This window comes from Somniosus microcephalus, unplaced genomic scaffold (assembly GCF_052327205.1).
Source record: "Somniosus microcephalus isolate GS21.2 unplaced genomic scaffold, FLI_Smic_1.0 unresolved_chr3, whole genome shotgun sequence".
NCBI lineage: Eukaryota > Metazoa > Chordata > Chondrichthyes > Squaliformes > Somniosidae > Somniosus > Somniosus microcephalus.
This window is the reverse complement of record NW_028225181.1, coordinates 67,652,807-67,665,527: the sequence shown is the minus strand read 5'-3', so window position 1 is coordinate 67,665,527 and position 12,721 is coordinate 67,652,807. Positions and strand designations below refer to the sequence as shown.

General features: G+C 46.0%; 1 protein-coding gene and 1 long non-coding RNA gene across 2 annotated transcripts in view; one reads left to right on the top strand and one right to left on the bottom strand.

Annotated features, from left to right (window-relative positions):
- The window catches only part of LOC147091836 (uncharacterized), a 1,030,142-nt gene that overhangs the window by 525,662 nt on the left and 491,759 nt on the right, over positions 1–12,721 (bottom strand). The gene's annotated exons all lie outside the window — the stretch shown is intronic.
- LOC147091851 (uncharacterized) lies at positions 6,025–10,442 on the top strand. Its single transcript, XR_015075240.1, has 2 exons — positions 6,025–8,947; positions 9,025–10,442. It is a non-coding gene; the product is annotated as an uncharacterized LOC147091851 (long non-coding RNA).

Genomic DNA, 12,721 nt, shown 5'->3' with positions numbered 1-12,721 from the left:
GTCCTGTTGTAAGAAACTATCCTGAAAACATTCTATGAACTCCTCGCTTAGGCTTCCTTTGCCCATCTGATTTTTCCGGTCTCTATGTAGATTAAATCCCCCATGATTATTGCCGTACCTTTCTGACAAGCTCCTATTATTTCTTCCTTTATACTCCATCCTACCGTGTGGTTACTGTTAGGGGGCCTGTACACCACTCCCACAAGTGACTTCTTGCCTTTATCATTTCTCATCTCTACCCAAACCGCTTCTGCATCCTGGTTTCTTGAACTTAGGTCATCCCTCTATTGTGCTAATACCATCATTAATTAACAGAGCCACCCCTCCACCTTTTCCTAGCTTTCTGTCCTTCCTAAATGTCACGTACTCTTCAATATTCAGGTCCCAATCTATGTCATCCTGCAGCCATGTTTCTGTAATGGCTATCAGATCACATTTATTCCTATTTGCACCATCAGTTCATCTGTTTTGTTTTGAATGCTACGTGCATTCAGATGCAGAGCCTTTAGTTTTGTCCTTTTATTTTTGTAACCTCTAGCCTTAACTGCTGATTTACTCTTAGATTTGTCCTCTCTATCCCTTCCTGTCACGGTCTGTTTATCATTTCCCATATTAATACCTTTCTCCATTGCCTTGTCTCTACTCTTTGATTTACCACATCTTCCCAAATTTGATCCCTTGCCCCCACTATTTAGTTTAAAACCCTCTCTACCGCCCTAGTTATATGACTCGCCAGAACACTGGTCCCAGCTCAGATCCCACTTTCCCCAGTGTGGTGCCAGTGCCCCAGGAATCGAAACCCATTTCTCCCACACCAGTCTTTGAGCCACGCATTAATCTCTCTAATTTGATTTACCCTATGCCAATTTGCTCGTGGCTCAGGTAATAATGCAGACATTATTACCCTTGAGGCTCTGCTTTTTAATTTAGCCCCTAGCTGCTCGCAGTCTCTCAGCAGAACCGCTTTCCTAGTTCTAACTGTGTCGTTGGTACCAACATGGACCACGACCATTGGCTCCTCCCCCTCCCACTGCAAGTTCCTCTCTAGCCCAGAGCAGATATCCTGAACCCTGGCACCAGGCAGGCAACACAGCCATCTGGACTCTCGCTCTTGGCCGCAGAGAACTGTATCGCCCTTACTATGCTATCCCTTATTACCACTATATATTCCTATTAACTCCCCCTGCTTGAATCGCTTCCTGTACCTCGGTGCCACGGTCAGTTTGCTCATCCACCCTGCAGCCACCGCTTTCATCCATACAGGCCGCAAGAACCTCAAACCTGTTGGACAATTGCAAAGGCTGAGGCTCCCCCACCTCCTGGGTCACCATACCTGCCTCACTTTTAATTTAATTTGAATGAATTAAAGGGTAAGGCATGGCAGGAGAGCTCTGTGCCGTGGTATGCTCTTCCTGCACTATGTGGGAAATCGGACACTTCCTGTGTCCCCGACGACCATGTGTGCGGGAAGTGTATCCAGCTGCAGCTACTGACAGACCGCATTGTGGCGCTGGAGCTGCGAGTGGATACATACTGGAGCATTCGCGATGCTGAGGACTTCGTGGATAGCATGTTTAGAGAGTTGGTCACCGCAGGGAAAGGCTGCACAGGCAGGAAGAGAATGGGTGACCACCAGGCAGAGTAGTAGGTGCAGGCAGGTAGTGCAGGGGTCCCCTGTGACCATCCCCCTCTCAAACAGATATACCGCTTTGGATATTGTTGGGGAGGAAAGCTTATCAGGGGAAGGCAGCAGCAGCCAACTTCCTGGCACCATGGGTAGTGCTGCTGCACAGGACGGGAGGAAATAGTGTGGGAGAGCTATAGTAATAGGGGATTCTATTGTAAGGGGAACAGATAGGCCTTTCTGCGGCCACAAACATGACTCCAGGATGGTATATTGCCTCCTGGTGCAAGGGTCAAGGATGTCTCCAGAGCGGCTGCAGAACATTTTGGAAGGGGAGGGTGAACAGCCAGTTGCCATGGTGCATCTAGGTACCAACGATATAGGTAAAAAATGGGATGAGGTCCTAAAAGCTGAATATAGGGAGTTCGGAGGTAAATTTAAAAATAGGACCTCCAAGGTAGTAATCTCAGGATTGCTACCAGTGCCACGTGCTAGTCAGAGTAGCAATAGAATGATATTTCAGATGAATACGTGGCTAGAGGAATGGTGCAAGGGGGAGGGATTCAAATTCCTGGGACATTGGAACTGGTTCTGGGGGAGGTGGGACCAGTACAAAACTGACAGTTTGCACCTGGGCAGGACCGGGACCGCTGTCCTAGGGGGAGTGTTTGCTAGTGCTCTGGGGGAGGGTTTAAACTAAAATGGCAGGGGGTTGGGAACCTGAGCAGGGAGACAGAGGAAAGGGAAACAAGGATAGAAGCAAAAGACAGGAAGGAGAAAAACAGGTGGCAGTCAGAGAAATCAAGGGTTTAAATCAAATATGGCCACAGTAAATAGTAATTCTAAAAGGTCTAAGAGCATTAAAAAGCAAGCCTGAAGGGTTTGTGTCTTAATGCAAGGAGCATTCGTAATAAAGTGGATGAATTAGTTGCGCAAATAGAGGTAAACAGGTATGATATGATTGGGATTACGGAAACATGGCTCCAGGGTGACCAAGGCTGGGAACTCAACATCCACGGGTATTCAATATTCAGGAAAGAAAGGCAAAAAGGAAAAGGAGGTGGGGTAGCATTGCTGGTTAAAGAGGGATTAACACAATTGTAAGGAAGGATATTAGCTCTGATGTTGTGGCATCTGTATGGGTAGAATTGAGAAATACCAAGGGGCAGAAAACGTTAGTGGGAGTGGTATACAGAACCCCAAACAGTAATGCGGAGGTTGGAGATGGCATTAAACGCTAAATTAGAGATGCGTGCAATAAGGGCACAGCAGTTATCATGGGTGACTTTAATCTACATATAGATTGGGCTAACCAAATTAGTAACAATACTGTGGAGGAGGAATTCCTGGAGTATATACGGGATGGTTTCCTGGACCAATATGTCGAGGAACCAACTAGAGATTAGGCCATGTTAGACTGGGTATTATGTAATGAGAGGATTAATTAGCAATCTTGTTGTGCGAGGACCCTTGGGTCGGAGCGATCATAATATGATAGAATTCTTCATTAAGATGGAGAGTGAAGTAGTTGACTCAGACTAGGGTCCTGAATTTAAATAAAGGAAACTACGATGGTATGAGGCGTGAGTTGGGTAGGATTGATTGGGGAATGTCACTCAAAGGGTTGACGGTGGATAGGCAATTGCAAACATTCAAAGACCGCATGGATGAACTACAGAATTTTTTCATGCCTGTTTGGCATGAAAATAAAACAAAAAAGGTGACTCAACCGTGGCTAACAAGGGAAATTAGGGATAGCATAAGATCCAAGGAGAGGACATATAAATTGTCCGGTAAAAGCAGTGAACCTGAGGATTGGGAGCAGTTTAGGATTCAGCAAAGGAGGACAAAGGGATTAATTAAGAGGCGGAAAATAGAGTATGAGAGTAAGCTTTCAGGGAACATAAAAACTGACTGCAAAAGCTTCAATAGATATTTGAAGAGAAAAAGTTTGGTGAAGTCGAGCGTAGGTTCCTTGCAGTCAGAATCAGGGGAATTTATAATGGGGAACAAAGAAATGGCAGACCAATTAAATACATACAGGAAACTTTGGTTTATCTGGAGGTTGTATGTCCGTAAACCTCGATCTAACAGCAGAAATCAGCAGCCGTTTTGGTTAGGGTTTTTTTTTTCTTCTAGCATTCTTTTAACAGGCAGGCTCTGGAAAGCATCTCTGTAGCTTAGCAACCGCTTCAGAGACACTTCCAAGGTATGGGCCGAGTGTTTACAAGCTGTTGCTAAGCAACAGTGTTTGCTGTCAGATACGGAGATGAAAACCTCTGTATCCTACAACATTAGCGCTGGTCTATCTGGAAGTTTGGATAGATCGGCAGCAGCTCGGTCCCGTCGGTGCCGGATATCGCGAAGTTTCCTGTACTTTGGTTCTGTCTTCGCAAAGGAGGACACAAATAACCTCCCAGAGATGTCGGGGAACATCGGGTCTAATGAGAGGGAGGAACTGAAAGAAATCAGTATTTGTAGGGAAATGGTGTTAGGGAAATTGACGGGATTGAAGTCCAATAAATCCCCAGGGCCTGATAATCTACATCCAAGGGTACTTAAGGAAGTGGCCCTAGAAATAGTCTATCTTCCAAAATTCGGTAGACTCTGGAACAGTTCCCATGGATTGGAGGGTAGCTGATGTTACCCCACTATTCAAAAAAGGTGGTAGAGAGAAAACGGGGAAAATGCTAGAGTCCATTATAAAAGATGTAATAGCACTTGGAAAACAGTGATAGGATCGGACAAATTCAACCTGGATTTACAAAAGGTAAATCGTGCTTGACTAATCTACTGGAATTTTTTGAGGATGTAACTGGTAAAATAGATAAGGGAGAACCAGTGGATGTGGTGTATTTGGACTTTCAGAAGGCTTTCGATAAGGTCTCGCATAAGAGATTAGCATGTAAAGTTAAGGCACATGGGATTGGGGGCAAGGTACTGACTTGGATAGAGAACTGGTTGGCAGACAGGAAGCAAAGAGTTGGAATAAACGGGTCTTTTTCCGAGTGGCAGGCAGTGACTAGTGGGGTACCCCAGGGATCGGTCCTCGGATCCCAGCTATTCACAATATATATAAATGATCTAGACGAGGGGACTAGATGTAATATCTCCAAGTTTGTAGACGACACAAAGCTGGGTGGGCGTGTGTGCTGTGAGGAGGATGCTGAGAAACTCCAGTATGATTTGGACAGGTTGGGTGATTGGGCAGAAGCATGGCAGATGCAGTATAATGTGGATAAATGCGAGGTTATCCACTTTGGTGGCAAAAACAGGAAGGCAGATTATTATCTGAACAGCAATAGATTGGGAGAAGGGGAAGTGCAATGAGACCTGGGTGTTCTTGTGCACCAGTCGCTGGAGGTAAGCATGCAGGTGCAGCAGGCGGTTAAGAAGGCAAATGGTATGTTGGCCTTCGTATCGAGAGGGTTTGAGTACAGGAACAAGGATGTTTGCTGCAGTTGTACAGGGCCTTGGTGAGACCACAGCTTGAGTATTGTGTGCAGTTTTGGTTGCCTTATCTGAGGAAGGATGTTCTTGCCATGGAGGGATTGCAGCGAAGATTCACCAGACTGATACCTGGGATGACAGGAATGACGTATGAGGAGAGATTGGGTCGATTGGGCTTATACTCGCTGGAGTTCAGAAGAATGAGAGGGGATCTCATTGAAACTCATAAAATTCTAACAGGACTAGCAGACTAGATACAGGAAGGATGTTCCCGATGGCAGGGGAGTCCAGAACCAGGGGTCACAGTCTAAGGATAAGGGGTAAGCCATTTAGGACAGATGAGGAGGAATTTCTTCACCCAGAGAGTGGTCAACCTGTGGAATTCACCACAGAAGGCAGTAGAGGCCAATTCATTAAATATATTCAAGAAGGAGTTGGATGTATTTCTTAAGGCTAAAAGGATCAAGGGATATGGGGAGAAAGCAGGGACAGGGTACTGAATTTGGATGATCAGCCTTGATCTCATTAAATGGTGGAACAGGCTCGAGGGGCCGAATGGCCTACTCCTGCTCCTATCTTCTGTTTCTATTTCACTCACAGTCACATCCTCCTGTCCCTGACCACTGACCAAATCCGAAGACCCTAACCTAAGGTGTGTGACTGCCTCCTGGAATAACGTGTCCAGGTAACTTTCCCCCTCCCTGATGCATCGCAGTGTCCGCAGCTCGGCCTCCAGCTCCTCAACTCTGAGCCGAAGCTCCTCGAGCCGCAGACACTTATCACAGACGTGTTCGTCCTGGATCAGACTGGCGTCCAGGAGCTCCCAAATACTGCAGTCGCAACACATCACCTGCCCTGCCATCTTTATTGAGTCTTAATTAATTTATTTTATAACTCTACTACACCCAATAAAATTTATTACTGCTAGTAAACTTTACTAATAATGAAACCGTACAATTACTAATAAACTTCCTGGGCTTTAAAAGATAAGAGAAGTGAGCAAAATACTCACCAACCAATCACTTACCCTTTTCCCTGTGATGTCACCTTTTATTTTTCTCCGAATGCGGTTGGGGGGTTTCACAGAGCCGAACTCCCACTGGTTCTCTGTCCCCTCTCGTGCAGCTTTTTAACTCCTGCTGTCCTGAAGGCTGACAAAGATAGATCAAGAAAGGAGCACCTCCCTCCACTCCTCGCCCAACTCCCTTTCTCATCAAACACGCAGGTTTACACTCTGTGTAAAGTTAAGGCACATGGGATTGGGGGCAAGGCATTGACTTGGATAGAGAGCTGGTTGGCAGACAGGAAGCAAAGAGTTGGAATAAATAGGTCTTTTTCTGAGTGGCAGGCAGTGACTAGTGGGGTATCGCAGAGATCGGTCCTTGGACCCCAGCTATTCACTATATATATTAATGATCTGGACGAGGGAACCAGGTGTAATATCTCCAAGTTTGCAGACGACACAAAGCTGGGTGGGCATTTGTGCTGTGAGGAGGATGCCGAGAAACTCCAGTATGATTTGGGCAGAAGTATGGCAGATGCAATATAATGTGGATAAATGCGAGGTTATCCACTTTGATGTCAAAAACAAGAAGGCAGATTATTATCTGAATGGCAATAGATTGGGAGAAGGGGAAGTGCAACGAGACCTGGGTGTCCTTGTGCACCAGTCGCTGAAGGTAAGCATGCAGGTGGTTCAGAAGGCAAATGGTATGTTGGCCTTCGGAGCGAGAGGGTTTGAGTACAGGAACAAGGATGTCTTGCTGCAGTTGTACAGGGCCTTGGTGAGACCACACCTTGAGTATTGTGTGCAGTTTTGGTCGCCTTATCTGAGGAAGGATGTTCTTGCCATGGAGGGAGTGCAGCGAAGATTCACCAGGATCGAGGTGCCGAATGGCCTACTCCTATCTTCTATGTTTCTGTTCCAAGCTGCACTCCGTGACAAACGGCACTCCGTTGTGAATTATAATTCAAACTGGACGCTGGATTTACTGAGTAATTTTCTATCAGTAAATCTATTTCTGAATTTTGCGATGGCAGTTGAATTAAATGATTATCGTTTAAGTATAAACTGATAAAATGATACGTAAATCTTATATTTGAATGATTATTAGTAAAATTATTTTGTGTTGTCAGAAAAAAGTTTCTTGTTGGCCCCATGATCCAGGTGTCTGGAGACATACAATTCGAGAACTAACAGATTTAGCTGGTTTAAGACAATCTGCTTTTCAGCGGTCACAGGGTGAATCTCCAACAATGTGACTATTGTATTGATGTGTTTCTGTAGATGTGGCGCTGCTTAATGTTCTGTACAGCTGGAACTGACGGTGGATTCAGTAAACCCGCAGTGTCAGGTCTGGTGGTGTAAAAATCCGTTATTGGAATCGCAGCTTCATGGTTAGAAACACTGGCTGAATGTTCAGGGTTAATGTTCTTCACTAAACTCCAAACATGTGATGTTGGTTTTGTTATTTCTGTTTTCAGTTATTGTCGGTGAGTGATTTCCTCTGTTGTCAGGGTAACAATCTGTCGGATCTCAGTGCCAGAGGCCTTGGCTCCAATTTATATCTGAATGTTTCACAGACTTTCAGTGTAAACTCCTGTCTATGTACTCGGCAGTCCAGGAGTAGGAACCTGTTGGTTCTCAGCAGTAGGGTATGTGGATACATATCATTGGTAAGACTTCCTCTTGCTATGGTTTAGTAACTTTCTTTTTTAAATTTGATAAACTCTGTCTCATTATATTTTTGAGCAGTGAATATTGTTCCACATGTTGTTCAGTTCTGGGCCCCGTCCCTCAGGAGAGAGAGGTTGGCCTTGGAGGGGATGCAGAGGGGATTCATCGGATGATACCTGAGCTAAAATGGTTCAATGATCAGGACAGGTTGCAAAGACGAGCCTTCTATTCCCGTGAATATAGAAGATCAAGGGGTGATCTAATGGAGGGGTTTAAGATGATTAAAGGAGTTGACAGGATCGAGAGAGAAACTATTTCCTCTGGTGGGGGAGTCCTGAACAATGAGGCTTAAACTTCAACTTGGAGCTAGGCTGTCGCTCTGTGACTGAGGGAACTCCGCTCCATTCAGCACCCGGCCCGACAGCGGCTGCTCAGCCCCGAGTTTAGATCACAGCGAGGGAGGGAGGGTCACAGCGCTGGTTCTAGGCTGGCGCTCTGTGACTGAGGGAACTCAGCTCCATTCAGCGCCCGACAGCGGCTGCTCAGCCCCGAGTTTAGATCATAGCGAGGGAGGGAGGGTCACAGCGCTGGTTAGTAACTCAGCAGAGGAAATGGCGCATTTCCCTCTACAGGAGTGAGAAAGTGGAAGTCTCCGTTCTAATGATTTATATCACAGGGAGGGATGTTAAAGTGCAACAGAACAGGTTTGTAATGGAGGGGAGCTTCCTGTCAGCATCAGGGCCCGGGGAATGAGCTGAACTGGCTCACAATACAGGGGCTGGTCCGAGGGTGTGGTGGGTTCATCAGGTCCCGGGGAATGAGCAGAACCGGCTCACAATACAGGGGCTGGTCTGGGGGTAGAGGGCACGGTGGGTTCATCAGGTCCTGGGGATTGAGCTGGACCGGCTCACAATACAGGGGGTGGAGGGCACGGTCGTTTTATCAGGTCCCGGGGAATGAGCTGAACCAGCTCACAATACAGGGGCTGGTCCGGGGGTGGAGGGCGCGGTGGGTTCATGAGCAGTTTTGACAGAAAATGGCGCATTTCCACCCAGAGCAGTGAAAATGGGGGAGTCTCAGGAGGCCGGAAATTTACAGTGAGGAAAATCTCCAAACTAAGCACACAGCCCTCGAACTGGGGATCTGAGGAAAGGGACACAATCAAACAAATACTCGGCCTTGAAATTGAATTATTAGTAAGCAGATTAAAAGTCTACATTACATTATTTCACGCTTTCAATATTGTTCTTATTTTCTGCTCTGCCACAATTAGATCTCCCGGTGAATGATGGTGTGATTGAGGAAGGTGCTCAGCTCAAAGTAAACAGGGATTGTAGACTGAGGAACAACAGCAGCTGAACCAGCACAGGATTGTGAGCACCAACCGGAGAGAACCCTTCCGATTCAAAGAGCTTCCAGAGATCGACTGGGGAGCAAGGTAAGAGAAAGTCCCATTGACTCAGATACACACTGGTCCTGGAGATGGACTGGGGAGGAAGGTCAGAGAGAGTCCCATTGACTCCGATACACACTGGTCCTGGAGATGGACTGGGGAGTGTAGGGGTGTCGCAAAATACCCTATTTTCCCTGAAGATTGAAAAATATTGTTCCACATCGTGGACGAAGAATTGGGTGATGTGCCTTGCCTACAATGTTTTAAAAATGGGCCTAGGACCGCAAAAGACTGCTCCTGAGATGGAAAGAATGTGGACAACAATGGAATCGAGGAATTTGTGGAAATATTCACACACATTGAGACAGTACATCTTAATAAAATCATTCCCTGGAGTTTGGGCAATCACAAAATGTTTTAAAATGGCCACAGAAAGCATTGGCCAAGATACTGGGGCTTAATAAACCAGCCCGTGAGGTCTGTGTGTGTATAAAGTGGGAGGATCTAGCAGTGGCTGAGTCATACCTGTCAATCAAACCAGGGAGTTTCCCTCTCCGCACTTGAAGTTGCTTATATTGACATAAGCAATTACCCACTTGAGACCCACTGCAGGAAAATCGATTTGAAACTGCTTCTGTTTACACAGCCATTCAGAGCTCTCTCACAGACAATGAGAGACTGAAACCCTGGAATGGATTTTGATCTGCCACAGTTTAAGAACTGAATGGGTTTAAATCACCCATCATTCTGGACAATAGAGCAGTTGTATTCCCTTTTGTTTTAGCCCAGGTGAGCGGATGTGGGTGGGAACATTTCGGCCCCACAGTGCAGACACACTAACCCAGTCCAACCACTTTGAGTTAGCCAATCACAGCTTTTCTCTTGTGTGTTGGAACTTTTTGGGCGCGAATGTTCCAGACAGGCGAGCAGCAGGGGGTGGGGGGGGTTCTCACCAGGTATATATGATAGCTCCTGAGAAGCTATCGCTCTCTCTTTACTTCCTGGGACCACAGGTGAGTCTCTCTCTCTCTCTCTCTCTCTCTCTCTCTCTCACTTCGCTGGACCACATGTGAGCAGAGTTTCTGACTCCTCAGCAAAGCAACCTAGTAAGGAGTTAGGGGATGGTAATTAAGGGGATATTGCTAAGATTGTTTAAGTAACATTGGAGCCATCTAATCCCTCGTTTTTACCGTCTGCATTCCCCCATTTAAGCAATTTTACTGTTATTACTGTGTTCGTGTGGTATAGTTTACAATTTGATTGTAGTTTATTTAGTTAATAAAACTTGATTTTTCTCATCCAGACCATTTGTCTGTTTTAATATCATTAATTATAAGTCCTTCAGTCAGAACTGGAAGGTGGGGTAGCGATTCGAAACCGCTGTTTGAAAATTGGTTTACAGTGTAGCAGCAGGCTGCCTGACCAGGTGAATTACTGTAAACCAGGTAAAAGATTGGAATTGGTCAGAGTGCAGGCAAAGGCTGCAGACCAGGTGAATTACCTTAAACCTGTTAAAAGATGCCCCCCTACAGGAGAAAGGTCCAAGAGAGTCCCATTGACCCAGATACACACTGGTCCTGGAGATGGACTGGGGAGAAAGGTCAGAGTCCCATTGACTCAGATACACACTGGTCCTGGAGATGGGCCCTCCCGCACTCGCACCCTCCCGCACTCGCCCTGATGGGGCTCTTCTCAAGTAAACCAAGCGGTGCAATAATACACCCCCAGAATCAAGGCCCTGCTCCTGGGGAAGGTGATCAGGCCCCAGGAACCAGTACAAGTGAAGCGACTCCTTCTCCCGGAGATTTATTAAACGCGAATACTCCAAGAGTTGACCAAAAATCAGGTTAGTAATATTAATCAAGTAGTCAATTTCTGCTGTAAGGAGGGATGATACCTTAGCAGGTTCCTCTAATGAGGCCATATGGGTAGAACTAAAAAACAAAAAGGGGCCAAGCACTTTGCTGGGAGTGTACTATAGGCCCCCAAACAGTAAGGGGGAGATATATGTAGGCAAATCTCAGGGAAGTGTAGAAATAATAGGGTAATAATTGTTGGGGATTTCAACTTCCCCAATATTAACTGGGATAGTCAGAGTGTGAAAGGCTTAGAGGGTGTGGAATTCTTAAAGTGCATCCAGGAGAGCTTTTTCAGCCAACATGTAGAAAGCCCTACAAGAGAGGGGGCGGTACTGGACCTAATTCGAGGGAATGTAGCAGGGCAAGTGGTAGAAGGGTTAGTAGGAGAGCATTTTGGTGACAGTGACCATAATTCGGTGAGATTTAAAGTAGTTATGGAAAAGGACAAAGATGGACCAGAAATAAAGGTTCTAAATTGGGGGAAGGCCGATTTTAATATGATAAGGCAGGATCTGGCCAAAGTGGACTGGGATACGCTACTTGTAGGAAAATCCACATCAGAGCAGTGGGAGCCTTTCAGAAAGGAAATAGAGAGTACAACGCCAACATGTTCCTGTAAAGGTCAAGGGAGGGACCAACACGCCCAGGGATCCCTGGATGTCAAGGGACATACAAGAATGGTTTAGGGGGGAAAAAAAGGGAGGCTTTTGGCAGATACAAAGGACTAAAAACAGTGGAAGCCCTAGAGGAGTATAGAAAGTGCAGGGGGGTACTTAAAAAAGAAATTAGGAGAACGCAGAGGGGCCATGAAAAAACACTGGCAGGCAAAATAAAGGAAAATCCCAAGGTGTTTTATTAGTATATTAAGGGCAAGAGGATAACCAGGGAAAGAGTAGAGCCCATTAGGGACCAAAGTGGCAATCTGTGTGTAGAGCCAGAAGATGTAGGTGAGGTTTTAAATTAATATTTTGCATCTGTTCACTGTGGAGAAGGACGATGCAGGCATAGAAATCAGCCAGGGGAATTGTGATATACTTGAACAAATTAGTATTGAGAGGGAGGAGGTACTAGTGGTTTTAGCGTGCTTAAAAGTGGATATACCCCCAGGCCCAGATGAGATGTATCCCAGCCTGCTGTGAGGCAAGGGAGGAGATTGCAGGGGCTCTGACACAAATTTTCAGAACCTCTCTGGCCACAGGGGAGGTGCCAGAGGACTGGAGAACAGCTAATGTAGTACCATTATTCAAGAAGGGTAGTAGTAGGGATAAACCAGGGAATTACAGGCCAGTGAGCCGAACATCAGTGGTAGGGAAATTATTGGAAAAAATTCTGAGGGACAGAATTAGTCTCCACTTGGAGAGGCAAAGATTAATCAAGGATAGTCAGCATAGCTTTGTCAGGGGGAGATAATGTCTAACCAATTTGATTGAATTTTTCAATGGTGGTGACTAGGTGTGTGGATGAGGACAGTCCTGTTGATAGTCTACATGGACTTCAGTAAGGCCTTTGACAAAGTCCCACATGGGAGACTGGTCAAGAAGGTAAGAGCCCATGGGATCCAGGGCAATTTGGCACATTGGATCCAAAATTGGCTTAGTGGCAGGAGGCAGAGGGTGATGGTCGAAGGTTGTTTTTGTGACTGGAAGCCTGTGTCCAGTGGTGTACCGCAGGGTCTGGGTCCTTTGCTGTTTGTAGTGTACATTAATAATTTAGATATG